At 38.1% G+C, this 16,655-nt stretch overlaps 1 protein-coding gene across 2 annotated transcripts in view; it reads right to left on the reverse strand.

Annotated features, from left to right (window-relative positions):
- Window positions 1–16,655, reverse strand: part of LOC122552897 (uncharacterized) — a 70,325-nt gene that overhangs the window by 21,764 nt on the left and 31,906 nt on the right. The gene's annotated exons all lie outside the window — the stretch shown is intronic.

A 16,655-nucleotide genomic window follows, 5' to 3' on the forward strand; every position in this document is an offset into this window, starting at 1 on the left:
ACCCCCACACTACCACCTAACTGCGGTAGTGCTTATTATTATTTTTTTCCCCCAGCACCCATGGTGTGTGTGTGCAGGTGTGAGACACAGTGGAAGACACAAAGTGCACCAATCTTTATTCAATTTCCACCACCAGGAAGATAGGAAAACACCCGGGTGGCCAGTGACAAACACTGCCCTTCACAGCAAGGGACAGTGCTGTGTGTTCAAAAACAGTGAAGGGGAGGGTAGGGACTAAATCAAAATAGAGTTGGAAGGAGAAATGATGCACTCCACTCCCTGCGGCGCCCACCTCTCCCTGAACACGATCGTGTTTATATCTATAAACCGGGGATCCCTGATTGGACCATGTTGACAGCCCCAAACGGAACTCAATATGAGATTCACCTGGCTCATTGCAATCACTACAGCCAGCATACCTGTGCGAGGGGACAAATTAATCTGAGATCTCACTGTAATGACACAAACTCTATGAAGGTCATAATTTTGCATGACACACCAATGTGTATTTGACACTTCATGTTGACTCAATGGTTTTGTTCTGCAATCATCATTCCAACTGTCATAAACAATTTATTACCTATTAACTTGACTAAATCAATCTGTTAAATGGTGTATAGTGACTCATCAAATTCTTCGGCTAATATCTCTCCATCTGTCCCTGCTCATACTGCTTCCTTCTAGACATACTTTGTTTTCCTTGCTTGATAGATCATCTTTTCCTTTTTGTGATGGTCTCCAACATATTTGCATCCTCCATTTTGTTTGTGATCATTCCATCTTTTCAGTCTCGAATGCCTATTTGAAGAATACAAGGTGTAGCTTATTCTACCATAAATATGTTCTATCTGCTTATTTACAACCTCAGCATTTCTACACCTATTGACTATGTTTCTGAGAGCAAGTCTCCCCTCTCTCAGTAAATGCACTATCTTGGTAGGATCACATCTGCCACAATCTTGCTTTTAATAGTTCACCTTTCAGTTGTGCAATTTCACAGGATTCAGTGAGCTGTCTTAATGCAGTCACGTATTTATCACAGGGCATTTATTCATTTTGGACCTTGATACTAAAAATGCAATGTTTATAAATGATGTTCACTTGGGATTCAGTTTGTGACTTCAAGGCTTTCAAAATTTCTGCCATCTATTTTCTCTGTTCTTTGAGGAGTTTTAGGGTTGAAAATATTTTGATAAAGTTTCCCAAACTGAATAACAGTGTGACTATTCATAGATGCTGTGGCTTCTAAATTAAATATGTCACAATTTCACAGCATGGAAAAATTGCTAGTTCTTCTTCATATCGCCGTTCTTATTGCAACCATTATGTCTTACCCAGTGTTTCAGTTGTGGCTTGCTTCTTTGTTCCTTTTCTATGGCTTTCACAACACCAAACATTCTTATGTACCTCTTTTAGTAGCTCTACTACTACACAACTCTCTAACACTCAATCTCAGTTCCATTAACACTATGTTATGATCGCGAAGTACAAACAGCTTCCACTGTGATTTTATTAACTTGCTGTATAAAAGAATCCCTCTTCACAAATCTTCCCGACCACCCTGCTCTGCCTACATCTTTTATTCATGACCTTAAATCCACTATTGTACCATTAGTTAATGGAAACGGCTCTTCTTTGCATACCTTATCCAAACCGGAATAACAACTTTGCACATCTCTACCTGATCTCCCTTCCTTCTACTTTGCATCAACTCTCAGAAGGTATTGAATATTATTATCTCATTCACATTTCATTGAAAATGTTTAAGGCAGAGGTAGATAGCCTTTGACTCCAATGCTCAACAAAACATCTATCGGGTAGATGGCAGTGGAATTCAAAATACAAGTTGATTAGCCACAGAGAGAGTAAGGACTCCAGAGGCTAGAGGTCAGAGTCAATAAATGCGGAGCTGGGCAAGGTACAGTTTTTTGAATGATAGACCAGGCTTGAGACATTGAATGTTTTTCAGTTCTTATTTAAAATATTTTTATGTCAAAAAGCCCAAGTTTTTCCAAACTAACTTTGTTCGAAATTTCTACAACCCTGGAACCATTCTGGCTAATCTCCTCTGCAGTCCGTCGAGCATCTTCACACCTTCTTAAAATGTGGGGATCAGAACTGGGGCTTAACCAGATTTTTATAAAGGATCAGCATCACCTCAATACTTTTGTATTCAATATCTCTATTTATAAAACCCAAGGTCCTAAATGCTCTGTTAACTATTTGCTCACTATGTCCCATTGCCTTACATAAAGCCCCAGATTTCTTTCTCCCTACACATTCTGGTGGTATTAAACATACATTACCTCTTTATATTCCTTCTGCTAAAATACATCACCTTGCATTTCTTTACACTAAATTCCATCCACCACTTGTCTCTAGCCAATCTGCTAGCTAACATATGTTCTCTTACAGTCAAATGACATCTTCCCCATTGTTTTCCAAGCTACCAAGTTTGGTATCATTAGCAAAAGGTTTTTTTAGATTGGAAAATAACAAATGTAATTCCTTTATTCAAAAGGTAGGGGAGGCAGAAATCAGGAAACTCCAGGCCGGTTAGCTTAACGTCTGTCATAGTAAATATTTGGGAAGAAAGTTTATTGTTGAAGATGTTATAACAGAGCACTTCGGTAAGTTCAAGGCAATCAGGCAGAGATGGTTCTGTCAAAAGGAAATCATGTTTAACTAATTTATTGAACTTCTTTGAAGAAATAGGTTATGGTGTAGATGAAGGAAACCAGTGGGTATTAGATTAGATTACTTACAGTGTGGAAACAGGCCCTTCAGCCCAACAAGTCCACACCGATCCGCCAAAGCGCAAACCACCCATTCCCCTACATTTACCCCTTTACCTAACACTATGGGCAATTTAGCACAGCCAATTCACCTGGCCTGCACATCTTTGAACTGTGGGAGGAAACCGGAGCACCTGGAGGAAACCCACGCAGACACGGGGAGAAAGTGCAAACTCCACACAGTCAGTCGCCTGAGTCGGGAATTGAACCAGGGTCTCTGGCGCTGTGAGGCAGCAGTGCTAACCACTGTTCCACCGTGCCGCCCACTTTTTAACATTATAGGCAATTTAGCATGGCCAATTCACCTTACCTGCACATTTTTCTTTGGGCTGTGGGAGGAAACCGGAGCACCCGGAGGAAACCCACACAGACACGGGTATATTGCATTTAGATTTCCAGAAGGTATTTGAGGAGGTGCCACACCAAAGATTATTGCTAGTGGTGTCAGGGGGTAACATAGTGGCATGGATGGAAGATTGGCTTGCTCATAGAAATCAGAGAATAGAAATAAGTGGGTCTTTTTCAGACTGGCAGGATGTTACAAGTGGTGTGCCACAGGAGGCAGTGCTGGGGTATCAACTCCACAATTGATTTGACTGATTTGGATGGAGGTATTTATGGAGGTCAGTAGCTAAACCTGCTGATGACACAAACATAGGTAGGCAAGTGGATTGTGAAGAGGACATAAGGAGTCTACAAAGGGGTATAAATAAACTAAGTGATTGGGCAAAGATCTGGCAAGTACAATACAATATGGGAAAGTGTGAAATTGTCCACTTTGGCAAAAAGAATAAAAAAGCACATTATCTAAATGGTGGGATGTTGCAGATCTTTGAGATGCAGAGAGATCCTAATGCATGAATCACAGAATATTAGTACGTAGGTATAGCAAGCAATCAGGAAAACTAATAGAATGTTATGCTTTATTCCAAGGGTAACTAAATCAACAGTAGGGAGGTTATGCTTCAGTTATACAAGGCACTGGTGAGACCACTTCTGGAGTTCTTTGTACATCCTTTATTGACAGAAGGATGTTAATGCATTGGAAGCAGTCCAAAGAAGGTTTACTAGATGAATACCTGGAAAGAAGAGATGAGGTAAGGCTAGACAAGCTAGGTCTGTATCCTCTGGAGTTTAGAAGAATCAGAACTGATTTAATTGAAACATATAAGATCCTGAGGGGACTTGACCACGTGGATGTTGAAAGGATGGTTCCCCTTGTAGAAGAGTCGAGAACTAGATATTATAGTTCAAAAATAAGGGTGGTATCTATTTAAAACAGAGAGGAGGAAACAGTTTTTTTTCTCTGAGGGTTGTCAGTCTTTGCAATTCCGTTCCTCAGTGGATGCAGCATCTTTAAGTATTTTTAAAGCAGAGGTGGATTGATTCTTGATTAGCAAGGTGATGAAAGATTATCAGGGATATGCAGGAATGTAGAGAGGGTGAAAATCAAATTAACCATGATAGTTCTGAATAGCAGAGGGCCAAGTGGCCTGCTCTTGTCCCTGTCTGTATGTTAATACATGTTGCCTATCAGTATTCCTCCCACTTATTACCTCTACCATTTCCATTTTCACTAATACCTCATAGGCATCCTTTTCCTTGGTCAAGTATTGATTCAGCATTCTCACCTTGTTCAGACTTTCAGTTCACCAGACCCACCTCAATCCCCAATATCAGATTCAGCAATACCTCTTTAGTCATTTGACCAAAAACTTACTGGATAAGCTTCAGAAATTCTTCCCCTCCTTTCCTTTTACTCTAACATTATCTCAATTGATACATGGGTAATTAAAGCCCCTCCCCTGCTACTCCCATAAAATAACACTCAAGAATTCTTACAGATCTCTGATTTCCTTACAAATTTATTTTTGATCTTCTCTTCCATCACCTCACCTCATGTCTCTTTTCTTTCTTGTTCCAAGCACTTTGTATCTGTTTTAATGAACTCTTTTATGATGTATCCATTTTTGCCACAAGAGCCAGCACTTTGTGAACATTAACGTGTATAGACAGTTCCAAGGGAGTTCAAAGTATTCCATTTAATTCTGCGTGGAATTAGGAGTGGACTCTTTTCCAAAAGCTTCAATAGGTCAGTCAGGACAGTTCAGGGATCACTGAAGAAGATTTCAAAGGAAATAGACAGTAAAGCTGGAAGTAATGAGGAAGAGGAACAGAGAGAAGCAGACTCTCTGTTAGTCAGTGCTGCTGTTACTTATGTTTCAAAAGGCAACTGCACCACATGGGTTCAGAGTACTTGGGGCTAGATCAGAGGAATAACTTTGTAGTGACAGCTCAGGAAATTCCAGGGAACCTTGGAGTTCAGAAAAGGCTCTGGGCCACAAATAGTTCAGTGCAGCAGAGAATAGGGGTTGAAAATTCACAAGCAGTATTTGTTTTGTGCAAATGAGCAAGATTAGAGCTCATGAAAAATCCAGGGGTTGTACTTATTCGGTGAAGTTGGTGAATAGCTAAAGTTGTATCTATGCTTAAATACTGGTGTGCAATTTCCAAGAATCGAAGGGAACATAGTCCTAAGAAAGAAAAGCAGACTACACACCTTGAGTGTCATTAAGACAGTGCATGACAGAGCACCTTTTGAGAGAGTTTCAAGGCCAGGTCATTGAAAGTGAAGAATTGTGATCCCTTGTGAACTTTAAGTAAGATTTGGTTACTATGTCAATAGTATCTATGGGGTTGCTGAAAAATACACGGGATTTGTCTGATCACAGTTGCTATCTGACGTGTTGTGTAAGATGTTCCACCATTGATTGTCTCTTACCTATATTTGCCTCATGTTAAGTTTGGGATGTTAGAATATGTGTTATTTATCTTTACACGGTCCAAACCTTTTTTTTTTGGCAATTATCTTTGCAAGTTTGTTTCAGTAACTTTAATATGTAATAAATAATTCAATTGATGGAAGAAACCTAGCTAAATTGTTTCTACATCTAGTCTAAAATCTATAAATTGGTCATAGTACCACATTTGATAAATTGAAAGTTTTATATGATCACTGGAAGATTAGAACTGGAAAGGAAATGGTATACTTCTGCAACCTCAGTTGTACTGCTTTTACATAATTTTCTATTATTGTCACAACAGTTATATGTATATTGTCACTCAATAATCCTAATTACTATACTTTGTGACCGTACGTACATGCATTCTACACCTGTCATACAGTCACACAGCATGGAAACTGACCTTTCAGTCCAACCAGTCCATGACAATATAATGCCAAACTAAACTAGTCCCACCTGCCTGCTCCTAGCCTTATACAAACCTTTCCTATTCATGTACTTAGCTACATACCTTTTAAACATTGTACCTGAGCCCACATCCACCATTCCTCTGGAAGTTCATTCTAATTGCGAACTGTTCTCTGTGTAAAATATTTGCCCCTCAAAATACCACCCTTGAAATACCACCCTTAAGGAAAACACACATACCATTAACCTTATTTATAGCCCTCATGATTTTATAAACCTTTATAAGGTCACCTCTCAACGTCCTACACTCAGTGAAAAAAATCCCAGCCTATTGAGTACAGGAGTTCGAAGGTCATGTTGCGGCTGTACAGAACATTGTTTAGGCCACTTTTGGAATATTGCGTGCAATTCTGGTTTCCTTCCTATTGGAAAGATGTTGTGAAACTTGAAAGGGTTCAGATAAGATTTACAAGGATGTTGCCAGGGTTGGAGGATTTGAGTAATAGGGAGAGGTTGAAAAGGCTGGGGCTATTTTCCCTGGAGCATTGGAGGGGTGACCTTATAGAGGTTTATAAAATCATAAGGGACATGGATAGGGTAAATAGATAAGGTATTTTCCCTGGGGTGGGGGAGTCCAGAACTAGAGGGCATAGGTTTAGGGTGAGAGGGGAAAGATATAAAAGAGACCTAAGGGGCAACTTTTTCACGCAGAGTGGTGCATGTTTGGAATGAGCTACCAGAGGAAGTGGTGGAGGCTGGTACAATTACAACATTGGATGGGTGTATGAATAGAAAGAGTTTGGAGGGAAATGGGGTGGGTGCTGGCAGGTGGGACTAGATTGGGTTGGGATAACTGGTCAGCATGGATGAGTTGGACCGAAGGGTCTGTTTCCGTGCTATACATCTCTATGATTCTATGACTCTACCCAGCCTCTCCTTATAACTCAAACCTTCCTTACCCACAATATTCTGGTAAATCTCTTCTGAACCTTCTCTGGCTTAATAATATCCTTCGTATAATATGGTAATCAGAACTGGACACAGTATGCCAGGCGAAGGCTCACCAATGTCCTGCATGATCTCAACATGACTTCCCAACTGCTATACTCAAGGGACTGAGCAATGAAGGCAAGTGTGTTAAACACATTTTTAACCACCTTGTCTATATGTGATGCAAACTTAAGAGAATTATTTCTCTGAACTCTCTTCAGTCCCTCTGTTTTACAACACAACCCAAAGCTTTACCATTAATTGCATAAGTTCTGCCTCTGTTTGTTGTACAAAAATGCAATACCTTGCATTTATCCAAACTGAACTCTGTCATTTTTCAGTCCATTGACCCATTTGATCAACACCGCTTTGTAATCTTAGAAAATCTTCTTCACTGTCTATTAGGTGACCAATTTTGGCGTCATTCATAAACGTACTAAGCATGCTTTCTATATTCTCATCCAAATCATTTATATGAATGACAAACAAACATGATCTTTCTTTTTCTGCTATCTAAAATGCTACTTCTTTCTGACATGGTTTTATGTACATTATGCCTCTTTTTACATTATATAAGCTGATGCCCACCTCCATGCAAATTTAGTCTAAACCCTTTCCAAACACAAAACTGAAATTCCCCCGAGGACATTAGTCTCAATTCTGTTGAGGGTCAGTGTGTTCCCATTGAACAAGTGCTTTCTGTCTGAGAAATCGCCCCAATGCTCCAAAAAGCTGAAGTCTGCCCTCTTGCACCAGGCCTCAAGCTACGCATTGATTCTCCCCTTCTTCCTATTTCTACTCTCATTGATATGTGGCACTATCAATAATTCAGGGATTACTACCTCTGAGATCGTTTTTTTAACTTCTTCCTTCGGTTCGGAAAGTCTGACCTTAAGGCCTCAACACTTGCCTTCTATGGTTTTGTTGCTGATCTGTACCATGACATCTGGCTTACCCCTTTCCCTTTGTATATATTCTGCACTTCTCAATTTCTTCTTTGATTAGTTCAGGATGTTGTCCATTGTTATTTTGCTTTGTGTGTACAATTTCATCTTTTGTTATTGTGCCCATTTACAAACTTTATCTCGCTCCTTTTTCTTCAGTCCTTCGCTGCTTCATTAGATTTACTTATATTTCCCTCAATCTAATATCAAGTGCAAGTCGAGTTTCTAAATCCAAGTAATTGCTATGAACTATAAGCACTACTAACTCAGCTACAATTCCTGAAACCCTTTATTTTCTAATCCCCATCATTTACATTAATTCTTTAACAAGTGCACACTTCCTATTTGTTAGATATTTTAATATCCAGAAACAATTCTCACACATTTAAGTTGATGTAGTAATCCATTGTGAGGACATTTTCAAAGGCATTCTGGAAGTTTAGGTATGCCATGTTATAAAATTTACAAAATAACACTTAATTAAACAATTCCTCAAAGCATCTGAGTCAACAGTCGAATCACACAAGTAGTAGGTCCTTCACGACACAACAATAAACATCAAAGGTGGAATTTAATGCACCAGACGCAGGTCCTGCCAATATATCCAGAAGTGGGTGGACTTGCTGTTCCCAGCAGGAAACACTTTCTGTATGCAATTATACAGTGGACAGACATTGCAGAAGTTTAGCAATTATGCACCTGGAATGGACAGGATGTTGGCCAATCTGTCATTAATGATAAATGCACAGATTATCTCAATCTGAAACTTTGTTTCTCTTCACAAATACTGCATAACCTGCTGAACACTTTGGGCATCTTTTGCTGATCCTACCATTACACACTCATAATGCTGCAATGTCACTACATATTGTTTATACAACCATCAACCTATTGACTACCATCTCAACTTGTATCAGCCTTGAAACTCTGTCCATCACATTTGGCTTTTATTTCATCATGCACGAGCTGTCCTGTATCACACAACAATCACCTTTACCTCTATCCCACTTTTTGCCAGTCACTAAAATATGCAGATATTGGAGAACTGAAATAAAGACTGAAAGAGATAACAGCAACAGAGAAAGAAACAAAGTTAGCATTTCAAGTTCAGTACATCTTCCAAAGATGTCATATTCAACATGAAATGTTAACTTTGTTTCTCTCTCCACAGACACTGCCAGACCAGCTGAGCTTCTCCAGCAATTTCTGTTTTATTTCCATTGGTCACCTTCAATTTGCCTTCCATCACTCTCGACTTCCCCTTGTACAAACATGACCTGCCTTCTCTTTTTGAGATGTGCCCTACTGTTTCTCAGCCAACATTCTTTCTTTTATCAACAAGAGCCTGCATAATGAAATTCCTCATTCTCCTCTCCCCTACTCCATTAGCATTTCCAATGAACAAAAAGCAGATCCAAATCACTTAAATCCATCTCAAGGACTGGTTTTTCCTGCCAGTTTTAACCAGGTGTGTGACCGAAGGTCTGTCTTCACCATTTGTCTAACATTCATGGAGGTATCAGTTAAACTGGAAAGCTTGCACTTTAATGAGAATATAATTGCATGTTAATGTACTTCAATCACATTTCCATTATTTGTTATCTTGATGTCACCCTGCCACCAAGCTAAGACTGATACAATCCAACTCATTCCAACATCAGGAAATTGAAACTTTCCTTCCTTACAATTCAGCACTCCTGTGAGCCTTTACCACCATTCCATCAGTCATTGTAGAATTCCACCCCACGGTTCTCGTAACAGTAATAACAACATATAATCTTGAACTTTGACATTATTTTCATATGACTGTTATTCTGACAGCACTAATTGCAGCACGTTGAGCTGACAGCAATTTACATAAGTATTGCCATGAGATAGTTTGATAAGGTAAGCTGATTTAAATCATCACATGTACTCTGTTCAAAGGCAGGTTCCTCTCTCATTCCTCTTTAGGTATTTTCATTTTCTAAGAACTTTCATAATTTTACAAGTCATCCATTATTGATATTCTTTTTCTTTTCCTCTTTTTGCTTCAGCTCTTTCCTTCATTACATTTTGCCAGCCCATTTCTTTTTGAAATGTGCCCTGCTCTATTTCTCTCCATTTTTCAAACTTTATTCAGCAAATTCCTTTGATTATTCACTCCTTACCATTTTATCACTTGTTTTCCTGTCCAGCTGATCCTTTCTTTTCTTCCCCAAACCCAAATGACAAAGCTAGTTAGAAAATCTATTTCCTCTTTCCTTAACTTCCAAGATCGACATCCAAATATAGTATGCTGTTCATAAACTTGTTGAGTTGGTTATTCAGCTTTCTGGTCAGCAATTTTCCTTGTTATTATGTGCAGTCTGTCTCATCGCTAGACTTGCTCTTATTTCTTAGTGGTCAAAGACAAAAGAGACTGAAAACATTTTTGACATGTAATCATGTAACTATACTATAGTTAACTGTAATGAGTGCAAATGCTTTGAGGCTACTCCAGATGTATAGTTGGGCAGAAATTCATAAAATTGCTGAGAATATAAAAACATAAGAAATAGGAGAAGGAATAGGCCGTCTGGCTCGTTGGGCCTGGTACACATTCAATAAGATCATGGCTAATCTTACAGCGGACCCAGCTCCACTTAATCACCCGTTCACAAAAACCCTTAATTCCTTTACTTGCAAAAATCTATTTATCTTTGCCTTAAAAACATTCAGTGAGATCGCCTCACTTGCTTCACTGGGCAGCGAATTCCACAGATTCACAATTCTTTGGGTGAAGAAGTGAATCTGTGGAATTCCCTGCCCAGAGAAGCAAATTCATCTGAGAGATTGTCAGTTAACTGACATCAAACACTTTAAAAGCTCTTGAAATTTGGAACAAAACATCCAAAAGGTGGATTCTGATAACTATATTCAATTTTCACCTCATGAGCATCTCTGATTTTATGCACTCTATCTTTGGTGGCCATGCCTTCATAGGCTAGACCTTAATCTATGAAATTTCCTACCTCTCACCTCTCACATTTACAGAGAGTCATAGAGATGTACAGCACAGAAACAGACCTTTCGGTCCAACTCATCCACGCCGTCCAGATATCCCAACCCAATCTAGTCCCACCTGCCAGCATCTGGCACATATCCCTCCAAACCCTTCATATTCATATACCCATCCAGATGCCTTTTAAATGTTGCAATTGTACCAGCCTCCACCACTTCCTCTGGCAGCTCATTCCATATACCACCCTCTGCCTGAAAAAGTTGCCCCTTAGGTCTCTCTTATATCTTTCCCCTCTCACCGTAAACCTATGCCCTCTAGTTCTGGACTCCCCCACCCCAGGGAAAAGACCTTGTCTATCCATGCGCCTCATGATTTTATAAACTTCTATAACATCATCCCTCAGCTTCCGACGCTCCAGGGAAAACAGCCCCAGCCTATGCAACTTCTCCCTATAGCTCAAATCCTCCAACCCTGGCAACATCCTTGTAAATCTTTTCTGAACACTTTCAAAGTTCATAACATCCTTCCGAAAGGAAGGAGACCAGAATTGCATCATCTTCATGCTTTTTCCTTTAAGAACATACGTCTTTAACCAAAGCCTTTGGGCTTCTGACCTAATATCACCTAATATGGTTCAGAGTCATATCTTGTTTTATAACACTCCTGTTTTTCACCTTGCAGTGTTTTGATATACTAAAGATGCTTTAAAAATAAATATTATATGGTGAGTGAACGACATGTAAACTTCCAGCTGATTAGCGAAAGCAAGAAATTTGTCAAGGACAGGTTATGCCTGATGCATCTGTTTGAATTTTTTGAGAGGTGACTAAAGAAGTGAATAGGGAAATGTCTATGGATAACATTTACATGTCCTTCCAGAAACTATTATAAAGTTCCTTGTAAGTCTGGAACTAAAGAACTTGAAACAAGTGTAAATGTAGGGAGATTTTACTGCAGCTGTATGAAGAAATAGTGAGACCACATTTGAAGTACTGTGAACAATTTTCATTTGCTATTTGAAAAAGAAGACACAATTGCTTTAGAAATTCAGAAAAAGTTCCCTCAATTTGTTCCTTGGATGAAAGGGTTAGCTTATGAAAAAAATATTTTAAAAGGATAGTTCTAAACCTATTGGAGTTTAGGAAAATGAGAGGTGAAATTGTAACATCTGAAATCCTGAAGGAACTAGGAACTGGATATGTGAATTCCTGGAGGATGCTTCTTCTTGAAGGAGAGAGTAAAACCAGGGGACATTGTTTCAGAATAATAGGTCTCCTTTTAAGACAGGCATGAAGAGACTTTTTTTTCCCCTTATAGGATTGTCAAAGAAGATAGTGATAGCTGATCTTTAAATTTATTTAAGCCTCAGTTCAATAGATATTTTGTAAGTAAGTGAGTCAAGGGTCATGAGGTGCAGACAGAAAAGCAGAGCTCAGACCACAGGCAGATTGGCTATGTTCATATGCAAAATGATAAATTGACAAGATTACTTGAATGGACAAAACTGTGGCAAATGTCTTTCAATGTGGACGTAAAAAAAAACACTTTTCAAATGTTGAAAAGCTAGAAATAAAGAATGTCTAAAATAAAACATGGGTCTAAGTATAAAGATCATAACATACCATAAACAAGTACAGAACATAATCAAAAAAGCTAATATAATTATTTATATCTCATGAAATAGAATTCACTATTTAAAGTGCTCATTTACTATGAATGGTCCTGGAGAAGGATGGAGACAAAGAAGGAAGGAAAGCAAGGAAAGAATGTTTGCTTTTATGTATCATTTTCATGACCAGCATACATCTCCATGTGCTATTCAGCAAGAGTAGACACTGTTGTGTAGGACAAGTAGAATTGTGTTCCCTGGAATTTAGAAAATTAAAGGGCAATTTGATTGAAGTTTCAAGCACAAAGGGGAATAGATGGGCTAGATTAGAAGGAATCTATTTTCACGAGTTGTGGACTCTCGGAATAGGTGGCACAGTCCAAACATAAACAGCCAAGCTTTTCAGCTGTGAAATAAGAAACACCTTTCATACAGAGGGTGGTAGAAGTTTAGAACTTTTTTTTCACATTACAATTGATGCTAGACTATTTATTAATTTTAAAAATAAGATTGATAGATTTTTATTTATCAAAGGGATTAAGTAATACAAGGCAAAGGTGGGTAAAGGAGTTAGGTCACGGGTAAGCCATAATTTCAATGAATGGCGAAAACAGTTTCAAGTGATAAATGTACCATTTCTGTCCCTGTATTCTTATGTTCCTATGTTAAACATATATTTTATTCTGAACGATCAGAGAATAAAACCACACTGAGAATTGATGAACATTGCTGTTCAGCCTGCTTTACCTTATGTTGCAATAGTTCAGTGATATTGGTTATGATTACATCTTTTTCTTTTAGCTGTGTTTTCAGTTGTGCGGTTTCTTTTTCCAGTATACAGATTCTTTCCATCAGCTGTTTTTGATCATACATAGAAACCTACAAATCATGAATGACGGTGTAATAAAATAATGAACATTTTTGTACTCAATTCAAAAGATGAGGATATTTGAATAAATAACTCTCTGCTGCCCATTAGCATGTGTAAAATTCATCATTACTTGGTCCAGGATACCATTTGTGAGTAACAATGAAAGTGCTAAAAGTACTCAGGAAGTTTTGCAGCATCTGTGAACAGGGTTAACATTTCAAGTTGAATATGACCCTTTATTTTAAATGTTCTGCAGAAGAGTCACATTTGATTTTAACATTAAGTGATCCAGAATATGTTACTTTTTATCTATTGTTTTCATATACTAATTCAATTTCCCTTAAATTATGTTAATCTGAACCTCGATAGCCATATAATGTGACGTATTCTATTTTCTAATAAATTTGCAAAATATGTTCCAACTCCATTTTTACTGTGTTAAGTTTGAATCTTTATCTTCACTATTGTATCACCAAATATTATAAACAGCATTTAACTAGATTTTCAAAAATTTCATAATTTATGGACCACGCTAGACCCCTCAAAACATTTCAGGTAGCCCACACTCTAACTTTGCTAGTTGCTTTAAGCAGGTGTAAAGTGGATAGTCCAGGAGAAATGTTGCTTATCAAACCACTTAGTTTTATATAAAACAGAATTTATTTACAAGATTACCAAATGAAACATAAACAACAGAAAACAGAATACTGAGAAACTTAACCTCTTCAAAAACCCAACAGATCATCTCAACTTAATTATGCTATTCAAAATACTTGCAACAATCCCCATAAACACCCCTTTGCACAAAAGGTAAAATCAAACACAGATTCTTACAAGATAGAAGTCAGAAAGAGAGTACCAGCTTGGACCTGCTTCTTTGGATCCAGCAGCTTTTTCCACACTACTGCTAAAAACCAAATCAAACCAGAGAAAATCTAAGCTGGTAGAACTCACGTTGTACAAGTTTGTTTTTTAAACGTGAAAGCCTTCTGCCTGAGGCAGTATCTGATAGCTCATATCAAATTGGCACTAAAACTCTTCAATCCCAGATTTTTTTGGAGTCTGTGTCATTTACAACCTCTCTGAAATAAAAAGCCAAGGACAGCATAACCTTGTTAAAACAGCAGCTTCGTCACACCTTTTAATCCCATCTATTGCAATAAAATGCTCCAAACTTCCAAATCCTTATAAATATAATTGCTCATTCATTCTACCATTCTAGTGGTACTCTGCCAATTCTGAATATAAAGTACACAATCCAACTTCAGCCTCTTCCAAGTTTAGAAAACATTCAATACGGCTTCAATGTTTTTATATTCAATGCTGTTATGTAATAAAAGCATTAATTGCACTTATATTATTAGAGTTATGTTGTTTACTGCACATTTGCCTTTAAAGATCCATTACTTTGCACTCCTAGACTTCTCCATTCCTTCACTCTGTCACATTTTGCTATATGAATATTCTTTGGTTTCACTCTTACCTTTTCAGAACATATTACATCACACTAAACTGCATCAGCTCCTCATTTTTTCCACATTGCTCGCCCTAACCTTTTAAAATGGTTTTGCAATCTTCATACCTTCTCCTCACTATTTGCTACCATTTGGTATCTTCATCAAACTTTTCTAGATGCAAAGGTTTCGTCGTTGCAGTCAAACTGATCATTCTTGTTGCCAATAAAGTGCAGCACAAAATATGCACGTTTCTGGATGTAAGTTTGCTCGCTGAGCTGGAAGGTTTATTTTCAGACGTTTCATACTAGGTAATATCATCAGTGAGCCTCCGGTGAAGCACAGGTGTTATGTCCTGCTCTCTATTTATGTGTTTAGGTTTCCTTGGGTTGGTGGTGTCATTTCCTGTGTTGGTGATGTCATTACAAACAGTACATTGGACAAACAGGCAGAAAACTAGCCACTAGGATACATGAACATCAACTAGCCACAAAAAGACATGACTCACTATCACTCATATCCTTCCATACAGATGAGAAAGGACACTACATTGAGTGGGACAACACATCCATCCTAGGACAAGCCGAACAGAGACACGCACGACAATTCCTAGAAGCATGGCATTCCAACCACAACTCTATCAACGAACACATCGATTTGGACCCCATCTACTATCCTCTGTGAAAAAGAACTGGAAATGACATCACTAACCCAAAGAAAGCTCAACACATAAATAGAAAGCCAGACATAACACGCATGCTTCACTGTAGGCTCCCTGATGATGTTACCTAGTATGGTGATGAAATGTCTGAAAACAAACCTTCCAGCTCAGCGAGCAAACTTACATCCAGAACCTCAACCTGACCTACAAATCTTTTCAAACCTCACTAATATGCATGTTTATATAGTCATTCAGAACTTCTCACCACTGCATAAAATATAGCATGGACGCAAAACTTGTCAAATGCCCACCAATTTTATGTGAGTATGGATACATATTTTTATGATGTTAAACAAGAATTATATGCAATTTGTAGGAATTTAGTGAATGCTGAATAAATGTATCAGCAATAGTCAGGGAGAGGGTAATACAAATCATAACAAGCTAAAAGTGATTTGAAAAGCAAAAGGATAACCACAATGACTTTACTTCAAAGAGTGATCTCATGACAAATACTTACATAGAATCAAACAGTGCCACACTTCATCAAAGATGATACTGGTAAATGATTCATTAATTTGTTCAACGATAAAATTCCAGGAATATACAAGAACAAATTCATCAGTGGAAAGACCATTGTAAAAGCTACACTTGCTATTGTGCCTTAGTGATTCAATGGTAACATTCTCATATCTGAGTTAGAGGGCTGTGGGTTCAAATCATGTTCCAGAAACTTGGCTATGAATTCCAGACATGCACTTCAATGATGCTGCAATATCAGAGATGTCATCTTGATGAGATGAGATGTTAAACCAAAGGAACATTTGTCACCTCAAGTGAACATTAAAGATTACATGGCACTACTCTGAAGTGTCCTGACCAATATGGGTCTCTCAATCTATGTCACAAAAAAAACATTGTCAGGTAATTATCCCACCCATATTTGTTGTAGCAAATCGACTATCAAGTTTCCTACACTGTAGCAGCAATGACACTTTAAAAGTATTTAATTTGCTGAAAGAAATCTTAAAAGGCACTATACAACATGGCAGCCTTTCTTTTTTAACTGTGCATCTCTAATAAAAATAATTTGAGAGTTCATAGCAACTTTGATAACTTTGGAAAGCACAGGTATA

This window comes from Chiloscyllium plagiosum, unplaced genomic scaffold (assembly GCF_037043375.1).
Source record: "Chiloscyllium plagiosum isolate Xiang-an unplaced genomic scaffold, Cpla_swu_hap1 HiC_scaffold_10, whole genome shotgun sequence".
NCBI lineage: Eukaryota > Metazoa > Chordata > Chondrichthyes > Orectolobiformes > Hemiscylliidae > Chiloscyllium > Chiloscyllium plagiosum.